General features: G+C 37.3%; 1 non-coding gene across 1 annotated transcript; it reads right to left on the reverse strand.

Moving 5' to 3' along the window:
- Positions 1–9,769: 9,769 nt before the first annotated feature.
- Positions 9,770–9,875, reverse strand: LOC149828563 (small nucleolar RNA R71). The gene has a single exon (XR_016434512.1). It is a non-coding gene; the product is annotated as a small nucleolar RNA R71 (small nucleolar RNA).
- Positions 9,876–19,768: the final 9,893 nt, after the last annotated feature.

Here is a 19,768-nt window from a genome sequence, read left to right on the forward strand (position 1 = left end):
CCGATCCGACTTGCCGGAGTGGTACAGCTCCGACCATAGGTCAAAAACAGAAAGTGTAAAAGGCAAAAATCCTTGCCTTACTGTCCTATGTCACTCCATAAAATTTGGGAAATTTTTATGGAAGTTTGATATCCTAAATCTCCTTTAGAATCAATATTTTAGGCAAAAATCATGAAATTTAGGGTTTTTATTTGAATTTCCATATTTAAAAATACAAAAAAATTATATTTTCGAGCTCCATTCTGTTTTTAGGGTTATTTTAGGTGTCCATGCCAAATTTGGTTTAATTCCAAGTTCATTTGCTCCATGTGTTAGTTTATCTTTAAATTCAGAAGCGAAAATCAAGCGAAAATCAGGTTAAATTCGATATTTTATGATATTTTCGCCATTTTAGGGTTTTTATCATGTACATAAGCATGTAGAATCATATTAGGGTTAATTTTAATCTCCTTTGCATTTCATATTTTTCAATTTTGCAAAATTTATTTCAGAAAACCCTGGTTTCAAGGCCATAGTCTTGTTATTGGGGGTATTTTGGTCATTTTGACCTAAATTTCGAAATTTCAATTTCTAATTCTCCCAAAATTTCATGCATATCATCATATTTCATCATATTATGTTTGATTTATTTTATTTGATTTTCAAATTTCCAAAATTTACAAAAATTCTTTCAGAAAACCCTGATTTCAAGGTCATCAGGGGTATTTTGGTCATTTTGACCCCAATTTCGAATTTTCAAGTTTATTTTCAAAATTTATTCATTATTTATCATGTTTATATCAAATGGGGTATGATTTTGGGTTTATATCTGAATAATATCCGATAATTTCCCATATTTTCGGATAAATTCAGAAAAACCTACATTTTTGTGCTAACCTTGTTTTCTAGTTTTGCAGGAACATTCAAGAAGAAGACTTAGATTTTTTTTTTCTTTTTATTTCAATTCAATGTAACATCAAATGTAATAATTTGGAATAAGAGTTACATTTCTGCTTAGAATAGGGTTGCATTGCATATAGTTAAATTTCTGCAAAATTTTAATATGTGATGTATGATTCATGCACATTATTTCAAATTCACTATGGTTTACACGAATGGCACGTGCACAAGCTCTTATGGAGTTTATAAACTCGGTGGGATTTGTATTTATGGCCATAGTCAGAATACGAAGAAAACCAAGATTTATGATCTTCATATTAGCCACATTCAGCCTACACACTTAGGCTAACTTCAAAATGCACTGCATTTTTCAAAGTCTTAAAAGGATTTCCCAATTTCTCAATTGAAATTCCCTTTTCAAATTCATATTCATTCATTCATATCATTCAAATTGCATTATTTTCAAACTCATTTTCCAATTTCAATTTCAGAAAATTCAATTTTCTCAAGAATTTCCAAGTCTTTCTCAGGATCTGATTTTCTCAAAATCCTAAGTTTTCAAATGACATTTCAAAGCATTTCCCAAGTTCAAATCAAGATTTTCCTATGTTTTCAAATTCTCAAATTTCAAAATCCCAAGTTTTTAGAAATTTATTTTCTCATATTTTCCAGTTTTCTTGAGAATTCATTTTCCATTTCAAGTCATTTTCCAATGAATTTCTTGATTTTCTCAGAATTCTCAAATCTATTTTCTCAGAAAAGCAATTCCAAATTTCAAAATCGATTTTCTAAAGTTCAAATTTTCCTGAGAAATCACTTTCCAATGCAAATTTCTGATTTCCAATAAAATTCAATGATTTTCCCAGGAATTCCATTTTCAAGCATTTTCCAGTCCTTTTCTAAATGCATTTCAATTTTCCAAAGCAAACATCATATTTTCTCAAACTTGCATTATTTTCAAAATTCCATAGCACAAGCCTGATTCTCTGTGCATTCTAGGAAAATAGAGCATAATTTAGCTATTTGAGTCAAATTAAAGCACGTAATTGATCCTTGGTTCAATTACCCCTGGTAAAGGCGCCAGGAACGGTTGAACCTCGTACCGACAGGCGGATCCCATTCCACGGAATTTTCCCGCAAATTTTCAAAATGGAGGCGAGTAATTTTTAAAACCAATTTCAAAACTTTGGTCGAGTTTGACTCGCGAAATTCATTTCTCTCTCGCAAGGGAGGAAAAAAATTTTGCGATGATAACACCTCCATAGGTTGCCTCTCATTATTTAAACCATGCATCCATTACATTATCTGATGTCAACCATCACATATGTCACAAGCACCTATTGTGCACCCAATCCACAACATAGCCTCTTGTCATTACACTGTGTACAATAGTCTCTTTCCACTTGCTATCCACCATCACATAGTCTCTTACAGTAATATCATTTACCCATTTAGCTGAGTCTCTCACTTCACGTTACTGTCATGACCCCTGCATTACTTATCTCCACCAGACACTTTCCTAACAACCTCTGAACACCCCAAATTTTTCAAAATGTTGTAAATATTTCCCTTTTGCCCCTGACCCCATTTTCTGGGTAATTGAGTCACTTTTTTTTCATTTTATTTCTCAAGTTTTCTGAAATTAAATTTATTTTATATATCTGACTCAATTTCAGATCCGGATCCAGATAAAAGATCCAAATCTGAGCTTCATTGTCCAATTTTTTAATCAAATTCTCAAAATTACCAAAAATAACCTTTTAAAAGGCTCAGACAGTTCATCCGGTATCCGTTTCGATCCATCGTGTTATATTCCTCGATTTGAGGTTTAAAACTGGAATATTTTTTCAAAACTTGGGTTCAAACCCATTTTCTGAATTTTTTTTTCCAAAATAACCTTGATTTTTCAGAAAAAACCCTTTCTTCTGTAAATATTTTGAAATTTTGTAAAATTAGTTTAAATTTCTTAGTTTTTAGAGTTTTTGTTTTCAAAAAATACAAAAATATATATATATATATATAATTTCAAGAAAAGAACAAAAAAATAAGAACATAGAAAAAAAGAAACACAAAAATGGCCTTTTAAAAGCACCCTTTTGAAAAATCGAGTTTTTGTGAGAAAACTTTTTGCAAAAATTTGTTAGGGAGCCCCCTCTTTGCAAAAACCTGAAAATAAAGGGGGGCCCTTTGAATTTGTTTTTTTAGGGTTTTTGGTGAAGACTCTTCGTAAAGGAGGGTTACAGGGCCTTCTCCCTCTCTCGCAAGAACCCTCATCGCACGCCCCCATCAGCCGCCTCCTCCCTCAGATCCTCCATGGCCTCCACCCTCTGATCCTCTTCTTCCATCATCGAGCAACCTTCACCCTTCATCTCCAACCACCTCTTCCCTTTCTCGATCTTTCTTTCTCTTCTTATATAAACGGCCATCAAGGGAAACCCCACTCCATTGCGTTTCACCCCTTCATTTTCTTCACGCTTCTTCTCTGATTCTCCTCAAGTAGCAGTGAAAGACTGATTACCGCAGCCACCGCAGGTAAGTAATTGTGCTTTTCCTTCTTTTGATCCCCTGTGATGATGCATGAAATGCACATCATGTTAACAAGTTTTTCATGCATTTTGTAACGAGTTTAAGGTTTTAAACCCATGTTTAGATGCATTTTGATAGTAAGGGGTTATGGTTCGAATTTCAGAGAAATCGAAGTTAAAATGAGATAGTTATGGCAATTTCAGTGTTTGGGCATGGATTTCGAGGTGGATCGGATCCATATCCGACCCAATTAGGCTGTTTGGACCCTGGATCAACCTTTAGAAAACCCAAAATCCAACCCACATGCCTATTCATATCCATTTCAAAAAGTTTTGCAGAAAACCCCCCAGAAAGTGGCGCCTAGCAAAATGGTTTTTTTTAACCTTGTTTCTGAAATTCCAAAAAAGTATAAATAGACTTTTTAGAAGAACCCTAGGCGTCTTTGGCTTGGATTTGATGCCCCCTGCAGTGCCTCTAGATCCAGCATCATCTTCCTCTTCCACTCCACCTCGTTTTAGCCATTGAAGATCGGTTTATGCTTGGAAATCAAGCATCTCTCGATTTCCCTTGTTATTTCTTTACATTTCTTCCTATTCCTTGCTGTGTTTTTCACCTTTTTATGTGTTTTTGCAGGTGTAGCAGAGGTGGAGACTACTAACCTTGCTTGATAGTGTGAACCACATCATCAAGGTGAGCCGGCCCTACCTCCATTCGGTTTTCTGAGCCCTCCGATCGCGAATCGGCGCACATCCCATCCTCGGTGGATCTCCAACGTGTTGCATCTGCAAAAGTGTTGTTCTTGGTAAAGTTCCAGCATCCTCGAACCGTTCGGGATGTCAAGGCCAAGCCATTGTCCGCTCTTCTTCATCCCCACGATCGTCGGATCACCCGAGAGGTAGGTCTTCTTCTCCCTTCTCTTCTAGCTAAAACCGAATTGTGTGTGATTTGCTTTTCTTATTTTCTGTGTGTTTCTTATTTTTCTTTTTGTTTCAACCTTAGAATAGACCCTGTGCACAGACCAACATGTTTGATTAGGTTTATTTGATTGATTGATTCGTTTGAATCTTGTTTTTTTAAGATTTTTCACCCAAATCGTGAAAATCAGCTAGATCTTCATCTAGCCGATTCTTCAAGTTTGTCCAGTGTGTTCGTGATTCTGTTCTACAGAAAATCCAATAAAAAATTGTTCATTTTGATTCAATTTAATCGTTGGGATTGCTTGTTGTGTGTTTCAATTAAATAGAAAAGAAAACACAAAAATCGGCTAGACTATTTCTAGCCGATTCTTGGGTTTTATAAAATTATTCGTGTTTTGTTTTTTTTTCTGTAGTGTTGCTGTTTGTTGTGTGTGTGTTTTGTTTATTTCAGTATCATTTATTTTTCGTTTTAGGGAAAATGGATTTTTTTATGTGTCGCATGAGAGGTTTTTGCCAAAATCGTGAATGAATGTTTGAAATCATGCAAGTGTAGGTGATTCTCTTGTGCCATTCGTGTGATTTACTGTTTGGGTAGTAGTTGACAGTCTCAAAAAGTTGAGTGAGTCAAATTCATTGTTTTAGAATCGTCTTAATTCTTGTTTTGTTAGTGTTTTCAAGTTTTAGGTATTTTCTCTTATTTGAAAAAAAAAATTACAAAAATCGAATTTTATTTTCTTTGTGTTTTTTATTAATGTATTCATCCTGCTGCATGTTTGATATTTAGTTTAGTCGGTATTCTTGTGTTCGTGATTTAGTGTTTCTTGAAGTTAGATAGTCTTAGAAAGAGATTTAGTCGTTTGCATTTTTTGATGTTTTGTTCATTAGAATAGTGTTTAGATGATTTGAGGTCTTAGGTATTTTATGATTTCCAGCATAATAGCTAAGTTATTTGTGTTTTAAGTAGTTGAATTAGTTAGTATAATTCTATGTTCAATTAGTTTTATCATGTTCATTCTCATTTTAGTTTAGTTGTTCAATTTTGATTTTTTTTATATTTTTTATTTTTCGGTCTTCTTCTTCCCCAAGGAAGGGCGGCAGCCATTAGAGCTCCAATTGAGCTCTAGGCCATTTTTTAGTAAGTATTAATTGCAGTTAGGTAGGTTTATTAGGGTGTCCACATTCAGTGTATTAGGTTTTATTGCCTTAGACGTTTTTAGGAGCCATTTAAGTAAGTTTTGGAATTAGGTGTAGCATTTAATTCTAGAAAATCGTGTTTCTCTTTGAGTCTTTTCATTTCCTAGGTAGTTTTAAATGCCTTAGCCTAGAAAGTAGCTCAATTGGGGTTGACAATTTTTGAGAAGGAAGGCAATTAAAGTAATTGGATTTAAAAAGTTTTTGGAAATAGTGGATTCATCAAAAATCGTGTGGAGCATTTAAAGGAGAATTAAATTTTGAGTGTGTATTAAAAAGGAGTTACTATTTGGCTTTGGAAAGTGCTTTTGAAATTCAATTAAATTTCCAATTTAGGTGTTCACGATTTCAAAAAAGAAATAAATGAAATTTAATTCAATCTTGGAACGCAAAAATCGTGGGTTCTCTAGGTTGGACTTTTCCTTTTTCCCAAGTGAACTTTAAATCTATTTAAGGAGTGTAACTCCCTATTTAATTGGGCAATTTTTGATAATCCAATTATTCCAAAATTCGAGAATTGACATTTATTACCTTATTTTTCCAACCTTCTATTTTGAATTCATTTAGTTTTGAATTAATTTTAGGTTAGTTAGTAGGTTACTAATTAGATATGTCTTAAATAGGGTTCAACCTAGTTAATTTAGTTGACCTAATTAGTTGAGTCAAACCGAACCTAGTTGAGTCAACCGAACCCAGTTAGCTCAGTCAACCCTAGGCCGAGTCAAACCTAGTCTAAGTCAAGTCCTAGATCAAACCTAAACCAACCTTAAGTCAATCGAGCCTACCTCTCCTAACCTAACCTAGTCAATCTAATTGACTTAGTAGAGGAGTCGTGTACCTAACCCACACCAAACATAGCCAAGACCGAGTCTACATAAGTCAACCGAGTCTAGTCGAGTCAACCCTAGTCGACCCTAGTCCTATTTTAAAATCTGAACCTTTTTGTTCTTTAGTGGCCTCATTCCCTTTAGATTTAATTCATATTGCCTTTAGAATATGATCATGCATAATATTTGCATTTTATTAATCATTATTGATGCATGATCCATGTAAAAATTGCTTTAAAAACCCATTTTTACCATTAGTTTTGAGAAACCTCATTGCATTGAATTTTATCAGAAAATCGTGTTCTTGAAAGCTTTCCTTTCATACATATATATATATATATATAATTTTTAGTTAGAACTTCTTAATTGTAGTTTAGTTAGCTTAAGTTTGAGTAGCTAATTTGTAATCTTTAATTAGTTTAAGAAGTTTGTTTGTTTTCTTTAGACAATAAAGCATGTTTTGCTAAAATGGGTATTTTGGAAATCATTGAAAGCTGTTGGACTTGTTTTGAAAAAATGGTTTTACCCTAATATAATATTATAAATAGTATCATACAGCAAGAAAAAGTGGTCCTTCCATATTAGATTTCACGCCTCTCTCTCTCTCTCTCTCTCTCCAGCCGTGCCTTCTTCTTCTTCTTATTCTTCTCTTCTTTCTAGCCGGTGGGTTCATCTTCTTCCAGCAGCAAAAGGAGGGCAGCGTGAGGATCTGATGTGGGGAGAGACCACTCTCTTCCTCAACCCATCAGTTGAAACAAGCTACAACAGGTTGTTTTTGTCTTCTTCCTTTTCACGTAGTTATAGCTTTGCATTCCATAACTTTGGTTTCATTTTAGACATCTCTGCATTAGGCATATAAATCTAACATCATCTGAAAACAAAACGAAAATAAAAAATCAAAAAGAAAAAAGAACAAAAATATATGTTGTTTTGGTTTTGTAACAGCGTGTTTGACGCTGCCAATAGCTTAAGCGTTTTCCTCTGATTAGTTTAGTTTTTATGTGTGTTAACCGTTCTGGTCAGCAGTCTTATTACCTAGGTTAGTGTGTGTTGTTTAATTAGGTTAGTTTTGTTTGTGTCAACAAGTGTCCCTCGGTTACTAGTAGTTTACATTTAACGTCTGTTATCCATTGCCTTCAGCGTTTTTTTTTTATTGCATTGTTGTCACATCATTACATTTTGTTACAACATTACATTGTGTCTTCTATTTTCTGATCAGCATTGTTAGTACAGCATGTGCATGTTTCTGTTTGTTGTTTGATTGAATCCTTTTATAGTATATCGTATATTAGATAGGTTAGCTAAATTACATGACTTAGGGTGGTATTGTTTGGTTGTTGTTTTTTTTAATCTATTGCTAATAGGTTAGCCCCAGTCCTTCTCTTTTTTTTTTCAGTAACATAGACCTTAGTTAGTTATTTCAAATGCTTAGTTCATGTGTTCATTTTAATTTCTCTCTTGCCTCTCGGTTAGTTTAATTCCTGATTTTTTTTTACAGTAATCTTGTCCTTTTATTAGTTTGTGAATAGTTGAATTGATTCTTGACAACTAGATTTAAGTTAGTATCATATCAAGTTTGCTATTTATTGGTCAGAGTGGATTTCATACAGTGAGTTAGCACTTTGAATTAGTTAGTAGTATTCTATTAGAAGTAATATTTTCTTGTTCAATTGAATTTGGTTATTGTTGTTTTCTTGTTCTTGATTATTTAATTAGTTAATTCATGATTAGTTAGAACAGATATAAGGTTGTTAAAGTATTCATTAGCTACTTTCGTTCTTGCATTCATGTTTTTTTTATAGCATTAGTTAAGTCTTATTCGTTTGTACGGTGAGCATAGTTTAGCCCTTTGTGTTAGTTAATGTTGCATGCTAGTTCTTACTTCATAATTAAGTACTGATTTGCGTAGTGTGTTATTAGTTTAGCGTAGTTCATGTTACTTAATTCTTGTTTTTTTTTATGTTTTTGGTGATTCTTCGTCATATTTCTGGTTGATTTTTCTCTAGATTCCTCATTTTTGCTGTGTGTTTTGTTTTTGTATCTTGCAGGAAGCATTGGAACGTGCGGTCGAGTCCTTTTCGTGCCTTAAAAGAGCCCTTTGAGGTCCCCAAAAGGTACCCTCAAGGGACCTTCAGGGAGCCCTCAGAAAAGCAAAAGTTCAAGAAAACATATATTACCTCAAGAAGGGACAAGAAAGCCTCAAGCACTGAAGACTTGCTTTTCTTTCTAGATTAGGCTTTTATTTCATTTAATTCAATTCATTTGGGTTTGTAATAAGGCACTTTAATTATTTGTTTAAACCCTCTGCGTAGGGCCGTACTCTCGTAGTTACTTAATTATTTAATCAATTCTTTTCATTTTGGCAATAAAGAGTAGTTTAGATTGTGTGTTCGAATACGAAGTATTTTCCGTTCCCTGAGATCGACCCGGACTCCACCACTTGTGCGAGCCGGTTTTTATATTTTTGGTGTCTGGCTTTCACTGAATTTTCATTAAAAATATTGTTTTAAAAAGGGTTTTCATAAAACTCACACCAAATTTTGGCGTTGTTGTCGGGGAACGGCGAAATACTAGTATTCACTTTATTACCTTGTGTTTGTTCTCGTATTTATAGGTTGTTAGTTTAATTCAGTTCTTTAATTAGGATTGTTTAGTGTGCTTTTCGCATTTAGGCTTAGAACCACGTGTGTGCATACCGTAGAGACAAGCTTACTTTTCTGCACAGCTCACCCATTAGGATCCCCTTAGAAGTGACTATGTACGATTGGTACCGTGCACATAGATTTCATTTTCATAAATTCTCTACTGAGTGCAACTGCGTGGTGCTTGTTATTTCTTGTTTTCAGTAATTGTTTTTGTTACTCGTTTTGTGGTTTGTGTAGTTTGGCCGCTAGTGCGTTAGTTAGGTAGAAAAACCTAATTTAGGACGGTTGCTGCACCGGTCTACCCTTTGGTGCATGCACGGGCGACGTTCGCTTGAACCTGAGCTTGCCGAATTTGTTGAGGATCCCGATTCTTTCTTTAGGAGAGCCCATCAATCCAGCCCCATGGCTGAAGATCAGCAGTTGATCCGTCCTCTTAGGGATTACTTCATGCCCAACACATACACTCCTGCCTCCTGCATCACAAGACCTGATGTGGGAGCGAACCATTTTGAAATCAAGGCCAGTGTCATCCAGATGTTACCCTCCTTTTATGGCCTTAGCAACGAAGACCCATACCGTCATCTCGACGAATTTCTCGAGATCTGCTCTACGGTGCGGATCAACAATTTTGGAGATGACGCGTTAAGGTTGACGTTATTCCCCTTCTCCCTTAAGGATAAAGCCAAGCATTGGCTGAAGGCTCTCGATACAGTTCAAATTACCACTTGGGAACATATGCAAAGGGAGTTTTTAAAGAAATACTTCCCAATTGGTAAGACGAACCAGTTTCGAAAAGCCATCACTAGCTTTTCACAGATCGAGGGAGAAATGTTTCATGAAACGTGGGAGAGGATGAAAGATCTTCTCCGCAAGTGTCCCCACCACCAGGTGCCCCACTGGCAACTGGTGCAATATTTTTATGATGGTCTCATTGAGAAGAACCGTCAAATGGTTGACGCTGCCTGTGGGGGCACTTTTATGCTCAAAAGTGAAGATGAAGCATGGGCCCTTTTTGAGACCTTGAGCGAGAACTCCATGCACCATGCTTCTGCTTCACGATCTGAGAGGGCCACACCTGTGCAAGATGGCACGAAGAAGGCTGGTATATTCGAGATAGGGATGCACCTTGAGTTGCAAAACAAGGTCGACCAACTGTCCCAAAAATTGGATCAGTTGTTGGCGGGTCTCTCTCCAGTCCTACAGGTGTGTGCGTTGTGTGCTAGCCCTGCACACCATGTTGTTGATTGCCCCGTTGCGCCACAATACCCTGAGTTTGTCCAGGAGCAAGCTTAGATGGCGCAGAGTTTCGCTAGGCCTGCACCCAATCCATATTCCAGTACATATATCCCGGGCTGGCGGAACCATCCCAAATTTTCATGGAGAAATCCACAAGCCCAACCTCCCAACCCTTCCCAAAGCCAACCTAGGCAAGGCGGTTATGCGCTTGGATTTCAGAGAACTAGCTAGCCTTCATCTCAGCCTACTTATAATCAACCCCAGTCTCAGGAGCCTTCGTCCAGCCAGTCCTTTGAGGACAAGATGTTGCAAGCCTTCTCGGATATCAAGGCAAATCTGAGCTCCCATACACATTCTATTGCGAAGCTTGAGACGCAAATGGGACAACTCGCCGAGGCGCTTAGCAGGCAGAGTGAGGGGGCTTTACCTAGCCAACCGGTGGTGAACCCTAGGGGTAAGGAGCCGATGCATGGCCTGCACATGACAGATGCCCATCAAGAGCAGGCTCAAGCGGTAATAACCCTTAGGAATGGGAAGCAATACCAGGCGAGGGAGGCTGCAGAAGAAAGAGAGAGAACGAGTGAGAAGCAGCATGTCCCTACCGTCCCACCTCAGGAAAGCGAGAGGGCTCTACCAACTGAGCCTTCAAAGTCCTATACTCCCAAAGCCCCCTTTCCTGAGGCGCTAGAGAGACCGAAGTCATTAGGCAAGCATGGAGTGAACATGCAGGAGATGCTTGAGATATTCAAGCACGTCCAGATAAACCTCCCCTTGCTTGATGCCATTCAGCAAGTCCCTGCATACGCAAAATTTCTAAAGGAGCTTTGTACGCAGAAAAGAAAGTTAAAGTCACAAGTGCCGAAGAAGATATACTTGACTGATCAGGTGAGTGCGGTGTTGCAGCATCAAACCCCACCAAAGCTTAAGGACCCAGGGACTCCAATTATTTCATGTGTCATAGGAGACATCACTGTCGAGCGTACATTGCTCGACCTTGGGGCAAGTGTCAATATCTTGCCGGGTTTTTTTTATGACAAATTTGGATTAAAGGAGATGAAGCCAACACCTATGACCCTGCATCTTGCAGATAGATCAATCAAGGTCCCACGAGGGATTCTGGAAGATGTTCTAGTCAAGGTAGAGGACTTCTACTTCCCTGTCGACTTCATCATTTTAGATATGGAGGGAGTTAATGATATGAGACAGACCCCCATCATTCTTGGACGCCCCTTTCTGGCCACGGCCAATGCGTGCATTAATTGTCGCACAGGCGCGATGGATGTCTCATTTGGCAACAGGAAGATGAGGCTGAACATTTTTCATGCGGCGATGGGACCTGCCGGCGATGAGGCTTCTTTCGAGGTTGACTTCATTCAGGACCTGGTAGAAGCAGAGCATACCTGGTTATTGAGTGATCCACCTCAAGAGGAGGTTGATGAATCACTCGAAGAAGATTGCCATGGGTCGATAGAGAGTCGGACAGGTGATCTGAGTTGGACCTGGCACTTCGAGTCGCTTCCTGAATTGGCAGAAAAGCCGGCCCGACCATCCATAGAGAGTCCGTATGAGCTTGAGTTGAAGCCCTTACCGGCCTCACTCAAGTATGCCTTCCTAGGCAAGGATCAAACTCTCCCCGTCATTATTTCTGCAGACCTGACTGACACACAGGAGTGTCAGCTGTTACAGGTCTTGCACGAGCATAAAGAGGCGATTGGATGGTCGGTGGCAGATCTGAAGGGGATAGACCCCTCCTTTTGCATGCATCGGATTATCATGGATGAGGGGGCTAAACCCTTAAGAGAGGCGCAAAGGAGACTAAATCCCCATATGAAGGAGGTGGTAAAGAAGGAGGTAGTCAAATGGTTGGATGCTGGGATCATTTATCCCATCTCCGACAGTCAGTGGGTGAGCCCTACCCATGTTGTCCCCAAGAAGTCTGGGCTCACTGTAGAGATGAATGAAAAAGGAGAAAGTGTCCCTATGAGGACTACCACGGAATGGCGAGTATGCATAGATTATAGAAAGTTGAATAGTGCAACTAGGAAGGATCACTTCCCTTTGCCGTTCATCGACCAGATCTTGGAGAAACTCGCGGGTCAGCAGTATTTTTGTTTCCTGGATGGTTATTCAGGATACAACCAGGTGGTCGTTCATCCCGAGGACTAGGAGAAGACAACGTTCACATGTCTTTATGGCACTTTTGCTTATAGGAGAATGTGGTTTGGGCTCTGCAATGCCCCAGCAACATTTCAGCGGTGCATGATGGTGATCTTCTCACATATGATGGATGATGTCCTTGAGATCTTCATAGACGATTTCTCGGTCTATGGCTCTTCATTTGACGATTGTCTCCAAAAGTTATCTCGTGTGCTTCAGCGTTGTAGGGAGACAAATCTGGTTCTTAGTTGGGAAAAGAGTCATTTCATGGTGAGACAAGGGATTGTTCTTGGACATATTGTATTTGAGAAAGGGATCGAGGTTGATAAGGCCAAAGTGGAGACCATTGCTAGATTAGCTCCACCAACCTCTGTGCGGCAGGTGCAATCATTTCTAGGGCACGCAGGTTTTTATAGAAGGTTCATTAAGGACTTTAGCCAGATTTCTCGACCGTTGTGCAACCTGCTAACAAAAGATCAGTCATTTATGTTTGATGATGCCTGTCTGAAGGCATTCTTGTCCCTAAAGGAGGCGCTAACTACTGCTCCTATTCTTCGATCTCCTTAGTGGTCAGTGCCATTTAAGATTATGTGTGATGCATCAGATTACGCGGTTGGAGTGATTCTCGGTCAGAAGATTGAGCGACGATCTCATGTGATTTATTATGCTAGTAGGACCCTCTCTGATGCGCAAATGCATTATACCACCACAGAGAAGGAATTACTAGCCGTAGTTTTTGCTCTTGAGAAGTTTCGCTCATATTTGTTAGGCTCCAAGGTCATCATTTACTCAGATCATGCAGCATTGCGATATTTGATGAGTAAAAAGGATGCCAAACTGTGTCTCATTCGATGGATCCTTTTGTTACAAGAATTTGATCTCAAGATTCGAGATAAGAGTGAATGTGAGAATCTTGTAGCAGATCATTTATCCAGACTGACAGTGGAGACATCCACTGATCAGGAGCAGATTGATGATTTATTTCCGGATGAGCAGCTCTTTCATGTCAAGCATCTGCCTTGGTTTGCGCATATAATCAACTTTTTGGTGACTGGAGAATACCCTGCGCACTGGAACCGCAATGAGAGGAACCAGAGTTGTTTCGATTATGCTCAGATCAGATGATTCAGAGGTGTGTTCCTGAGGAGGAGTATGACTCCATTCTATCATTTTGTTATTCCTTGGCTTGTGGAGGCCATTTTTCTAGTCGAAAGACCGCCGCGAAGGTCCTCCAGTCAGGATTTTGGTGGCCGACACTGCATAGAGATAACCATGATTTTTGTAGGAGGTGCTTGCGCTGTCAGCAGACAGGACGCATCGCCAAGCGTGATATGATGCCCCTCCTTCCTATTTTGATTGTTGAGATTTTTGATGTGTGGGGCATTGATTTTATGGGTCCTTTCCCGCCTTCGTTCGGATTTATTTATATTCTAGTGGCGGTTGATTATGTCTCCAAATGGGTCGAGGCCGTGGCCACCCGAACCAATGATCATAAGGAGGTGCTCTGATTTATCAAGCACAACATTTTTAGTCGGTTTGGAGTCCCTAGAACAATCATTAGTGATGGTGGTACGCACTTTCGTAATGTACAAGTAGCTTCCTTACTTAGGAAATACTCGGTACATCATCGGATTGCCACACCGTACCACCCACAGACTAGTGGCCAAGTCGAGGTCTCCAATAGGGAGATCAAGCAGATTATTGAAAAAACAGTCCGGCCAGACCGCAAGGACTGGTCTCAGCGCCTTGATGATGCCCTTTGGGCCTATAGGACTGCTTTCAAGACTATGATTGGCATGTCCCCATACCAATTGGTTTTTGGGAAACCATGCCACCTTCCTGTTGAATTGGAGCATAGGGCATATTGGGCTATCAAGAAGTTCAATTTTGATATGGTCCAAGTTGGAGCTGAGAGGAAGTTGCAGTTGAGTGAGCTTGAGGAGTTGCGCAACGAAGCCTACGAGAGTGCCAAAATATACAAGGCTCAAACCAAGCATTTCCATGATCAACATATTGTGAGGAAGCAGTTCGAGCCTGGTCAAAAGGTGTGGCTTTATCATTCACGTCTCCATCTTTTTCCAGGGAAGCTGAAGTCCAGATGGGATGGACCATTCATAGTCCATAGAGTTTTTTCACATGGAGCGGTAGATCTTTTGGACCCTCGAACGGGTAGCATTTTCAAAGTTAATGGGCAGCGACTGAAGCCCTACATTTCTGATATGGTGGTGCAACAAGACATTGAGGCTATTAACCTCATGGATGCATGAGGGGGAGAACATGTTTGTATGTTGTATTTTTAGTAGGATCTAGTAAATATCATAGATGGTTTTTCGTTATTTTGCTTTGCTTTCTTGTATCTCATGAGTATATTGTTAGATCAGGTATCCATTCTTGTGCATTCATAGGACATGCATTTACATGTCAGGTGACTTCTACTCTTTTCTCCCGATTATCTTGTTTTCATATGCAGTCCCTTAGTTTCATATAAGCATGGGGGAGTGCCACTGAGGACAGTGTCATTCAAGCATGGGGGAGGGTGTAGTTTGCACACCTAAACTTTTCATGGCTTTGTACTTACATTTTTTATGTCAACTCATTAAGATTAGGCTTGTAGGGAATGAGTTTGAACTTATATGACTGCTTTGCAACATCTAACATTTTTAGAGAATTTTTATGCCCCACGAAAAAAATTTTCTAACACGAATCTAGAAAACCATGGTTATTTATGTGGATTTCAAAGAAATGATTATAGATGCATGTTAGAGTTTATTTTGAATCACAAGTATGGATATGCACAGTTTTATTTATTTATTTATTTATTTTGAAAAACTAAGCAAATGAACAATATTGCATTTAAGAGCTCAAAAAGTGAAACGAGCATACGTTTAGTTGTTTGATATCTTCGTACTCCCTTGTAGCTGGGCTTAGACACAAGTTGAAGTGTTTGAGTCCATGTTGAAAAGGATAATGAAGGAAATCAATTTTTTGTCTACGTTGATATCTGTGGCCTATTTTGTTCGAGCAAGTAGAGCCTGAGGGGTGTTTACACTTGGTGCCCTAAAGCCATGTAGTTTGGGAGCCACCTGCCCGAAAGTCCGTTACATGGACTTTATAGAGAGCCTAATAGATATTGACATTGCACATGACAGAGAAGTAGACTATACGTAAACTATAAAAAATTGAAAGTCTAGTGACTCGAGCAATTAAGTCTGAGGGATACTTTGTATCTGGTGCCCTAAGGTCATCTGGCTTGGGAGTCACTGACCCAAAGCTCGTTACACGGGTCACGAAAACTAGAAATTTGATATAGTGCTCATCATAAAAAAAAAATGAAAATCAAGAAAAAGAAAAGAGCGTAAAAGAGAAAAGTTCATTGCTTAGAAGCAAATATTGAGAAAACATGTGCAGAACACATATGAGTGAAGATAAGTAAATAATAACATGTATGTACTTGAATTTCTGAGAATAAAACATAAATAATTATGCTATTTAGAAAAGTGAAAGAAAAGGTTTTATTCTGTGGTGGCAGGTAGAAGATGTTTTGATAATGCAAGGGCATGAAATATTTGTGAAAACAAACTCCTTAACTGCCTAATGCTTTGTGCTTTAAAATTTTTATGCATACTTGATAGAGATGTTTGTGGGTAGCATCACTGCAAACCCTCACGAGACCTTACTCGTCCACTGGGGTAACCAAGGGGTTGAAAGGGCTTGTTGCATATGCTAAATGCAACCGTGACTCCTACGAAAGTGAGTTAGGTTTTTATTCTGTCTAGTTTAGCATTTTTGTTTTTGCTTCAGTTTGCTCGAGGACTAGCAAATGATAAGCATGGGGGTATTTGATCATGCATAATATTTGCATTTTATTAATCATTATTGATGCATGATCCATGTAAAAATTGCTTTAAAAACCCATTTTTACCATTAGTTTTGAGAAACTGCATTGCATTGAATTTTATCAGAAAATCGTGTTCTTGAAAGCTTTCCTTGCATATATATATATATATATATATATATATATATATATATATATATATATATATATAATTTTTAGTTAGAACTTCTTAATTGTAGTTTAGTTAGCTTAAGTTTGAGTAGCTAATTTGTAATCTTTAATTAGTTTAAGAAGTTTGTTTGTTTTCTTTAGACAATAAAGCATGTTTTGCTAAAATGGGTATTTTGAAAATCATTGAAAGTTGTTGGACTTGTTTTGAAAAAATGGTTTTACCCTAATATAATATTATAAATAGTATCATACAGCAAGAAAAAGTGGTCCTTCCATATTAGATTTCACACCTCTCTCTCTCTCTCTCTCTCTCTCTCTCTTCAGCCGTGCCTTCTTCTTCTTCTTCTTCTCTTCTTTCTAGCCGGTGGGTTCATCTTCTTCCAGCAGCAAAAGGAGGGCAGCGTGAGGATCTGATGTGGGGAGAGACCACTCTCTTCCTCAACCCATCAGTTGAAACAAGCTACAACAGGTTGTTTTTGTCTTCTTCCTTTTCACGTAGTTATAGCTTTGCATTCCATAACTTTGGTTTCATTTTAGACATCTCTGCATTAGGCATATAAATCTAGCATCATCTGAAAACAAAACGAAAATAAAAAAACAAAAAGAAAAAAGAACAAAAATATATGTTGTTTTGGTTTTGTCACAGCGTGTTTGACGCTGCCAATAGCTTAAGCGTTTTCCTCTGGTTAGTTTAGTTTTTATGTGTGTTAACCGTTCTGGTCCGCAGTCTTATTACCTAGGTTAGTGTGTGCTGTTTAATTAGGTTAGTTTTGTTTGTGTCAACAAGTGTCCCTCGGTTACTAGTAGTTTACATTTAACGTCTGTTATCCATTGCCTTCAGCATTTTTTTTTTATTGCATTGTTGTCACAGCATCACATTTTGTTACAACATTACATTGTGTCTTGTATTTTCTGATCAGCATTGTTAGTACAGCATGTGTATGTTTCTGTTTGTTGTTTGATTGAATCCTTTTATAGTATATCGTATATTAGATAGGTTAGCTGAATTACATGACTTAGGGTGGTATTGTTTGGTTGTTGTTTTTTTTAATCTATTGCTAATAGGTTAGCCCCAGTCCTTCTCTTTTTTTTTCAGTAACATAGACCTTAGTTAGTTATTTCAAATGCTTAGTTCATGTGTTCATTTTAATTTCTCTCTTGCCTCTCGGTTAGTTTAATTCCTGAATTTTTTTTACAGTAATCTTGTCCTTTTATTAGTTTGTGAATAGTTGAATTGATTCTTGACAACTAGATTTAAGTTAGTATCATATCAAGTTTGCTATTTATTGGTCAGAGTGGATTTCATACAGTGAGTTAGCACTTTGAATTAGTTAGTAGTATTCTATTAGAATTAATATTTTCTTGTTCAATTGAATTTGGTTATTGATGTTTTCTTGTTCTTGATTATTTAATTAGTTAATTCATGATTAGTTAGAATAGATATAAGGTTGTTAAAGTATTCATTAGCTACTTTCGTTCTTGCATTCACGTTTTTTTTTATAGCATTAGTTAAGTCTTATTCGTTTGTACGGTGAGCATAGTTTAGCCCTTTGTGTTAGTTAATGTTGCATGCTAGTTCTTACTTCATAATTAAGTACTGATTTGCGTAGTGTGTTATTAGTTTAGCGTAGTTCATGTTACTTAATTCTTGTTTTTTTTATGTTTTTGGTGATTCTTCGTCATATTTCTGGTTGATTTTTCTCTAGATTCCTCATTTCTGCTGCGTGTTTTGTTTTTGTATCTTGCAGGAAGCATTGGAACGTGTGGTCGAGTCCTTTTCATGCCTTAAAAGGGCCTTTTGAGGTCCCTAAAAGGTACCCTCAAGGGACCTTCAGGGAGCCCTCAGAAAAGCAAAAGTTCAAGAAAACATATGTTACCTCAAGAAGGGACAAGAAAGCCTCAAGCACTGAAGACTTGCTTTTCTTTCTAGATTATGCTTTTATTTCATTTAATTCAATTCATTTGGGTTTGTAATAAGGCACTTTAATTATTTGTTTAAACCCTCTGCGTAGGGCCGTACTCTCGTAGTTAGTTAATTATTTAATCAATTCTTTTCATTTTGGCAATAAAGAGTAGTTTAGATTGTATGTTCAAATACGAAGTATTTTCCGTTCCCGGACTCCACCACTTGTGCGAGCCGGTTTTTATATTTTTGGTGTCTGGCTTTCACTGAATTTTCATTAAAAATATTGTTTTAAAAAGGGTTTTCATAAAACTCACACCAGAATAGCTAGTGTAGTTACTTACGTAATCGTTTTAGTTAAAGTTTATCATTGTTAGTTTAACGTGTGATTGTTAAATTTTTTATATAATATTAATTTAGTTAGTTAGGTGCATTCAGTTTATATTTAGTGCATTACTTAGTCATATAGTTAAATGCATGTTTTAGTACCGTAGTTATCTTTGCATTATTAGCTCATTTAGTATATAGTCATAAAATGCATATCATATTTCATTTAGATCGCATTTAGCTTCATCATAGTTAATGTCAGCATATCATCTGTCATTTAGGGTCATTTAGGTTTGTATTACATTTAGATTACATTCATAGTGTTTAAAATAGATTCATAGAGTGAATAGTGTATTGAAAGAAAAACCTGATTTTTGCCCCATCGCACTGTCATAATTTCATGTGCAAAAATTCTGAGCTTTTATAAACTTTTTTTTCTATTCACTTTATCAACGTGTTAGCTAACTGCAGACCAAATTTCAGCTCGATCCGAGTTGGTTTGGTCTGATTTTTAAGCGTTTTATGAAAACCGCTTTTTCTGGATTTTAAATTTCGGGACTTTCGATATCCTGATTTTTTCCAATTTTGAAACACTTATATCTGGAGTTCCAGATATTGTTTTTTCATTCTGTAAAAACTGTCAAATTATTTAATCTGTCAGTTACAGAACAGAAAAAATTTCAAGAAAATCGGACCTCGTTTTCCTTGTCAAACTGTGGTTTTCTGACAACCTGTCAGAACTCTATTTTACACTAGTTAGGGGCATTTTTGTAATTTCTTTAGTTTCGGCATTTGAGGACTGTTTTCAGTATTTTCTGCATTTTAGGTGCTGCATCAGCATCATACATCATTATTAGAATTAGTTTAGCTAACTTTAGAATTAGTTTAATATTTATTTAATTATTTTCTGATAAGTAGAACTTGTTTTATTAATTTCTTAAAAATTAGATTTAGTTTCATTTATAGTTTTCATTCTTAGAATAAAATACTAACTTTGCATTTTCCTTTGTATTTAGGTTAAAAAGCATATTCATTTTTCCAGGGTTCATTGTCCAAGTGCAAAGCTCGTCTAAGTGGTGAAAGGACCAAAATACCCCTAGCGTGCAACTGAAGACTAGATAGCTTTTTCAAGCCCTTTAGTGATTAATTGTAAT

This window comes from Nuphar pumila, chromosome 9 (genome assembly GCF_984573655.1).
Source record: "Nuphar pumila chromosome 9, dmNupPumi1.hap1.1, whole genome shotgun sequence".
NCBI lineage: Eukaryota > Viridiplantae > Streptophyta > Magnoliopsida > Nymphaeales > Nymphaeaceae > Nuphar > Nuphar pumila.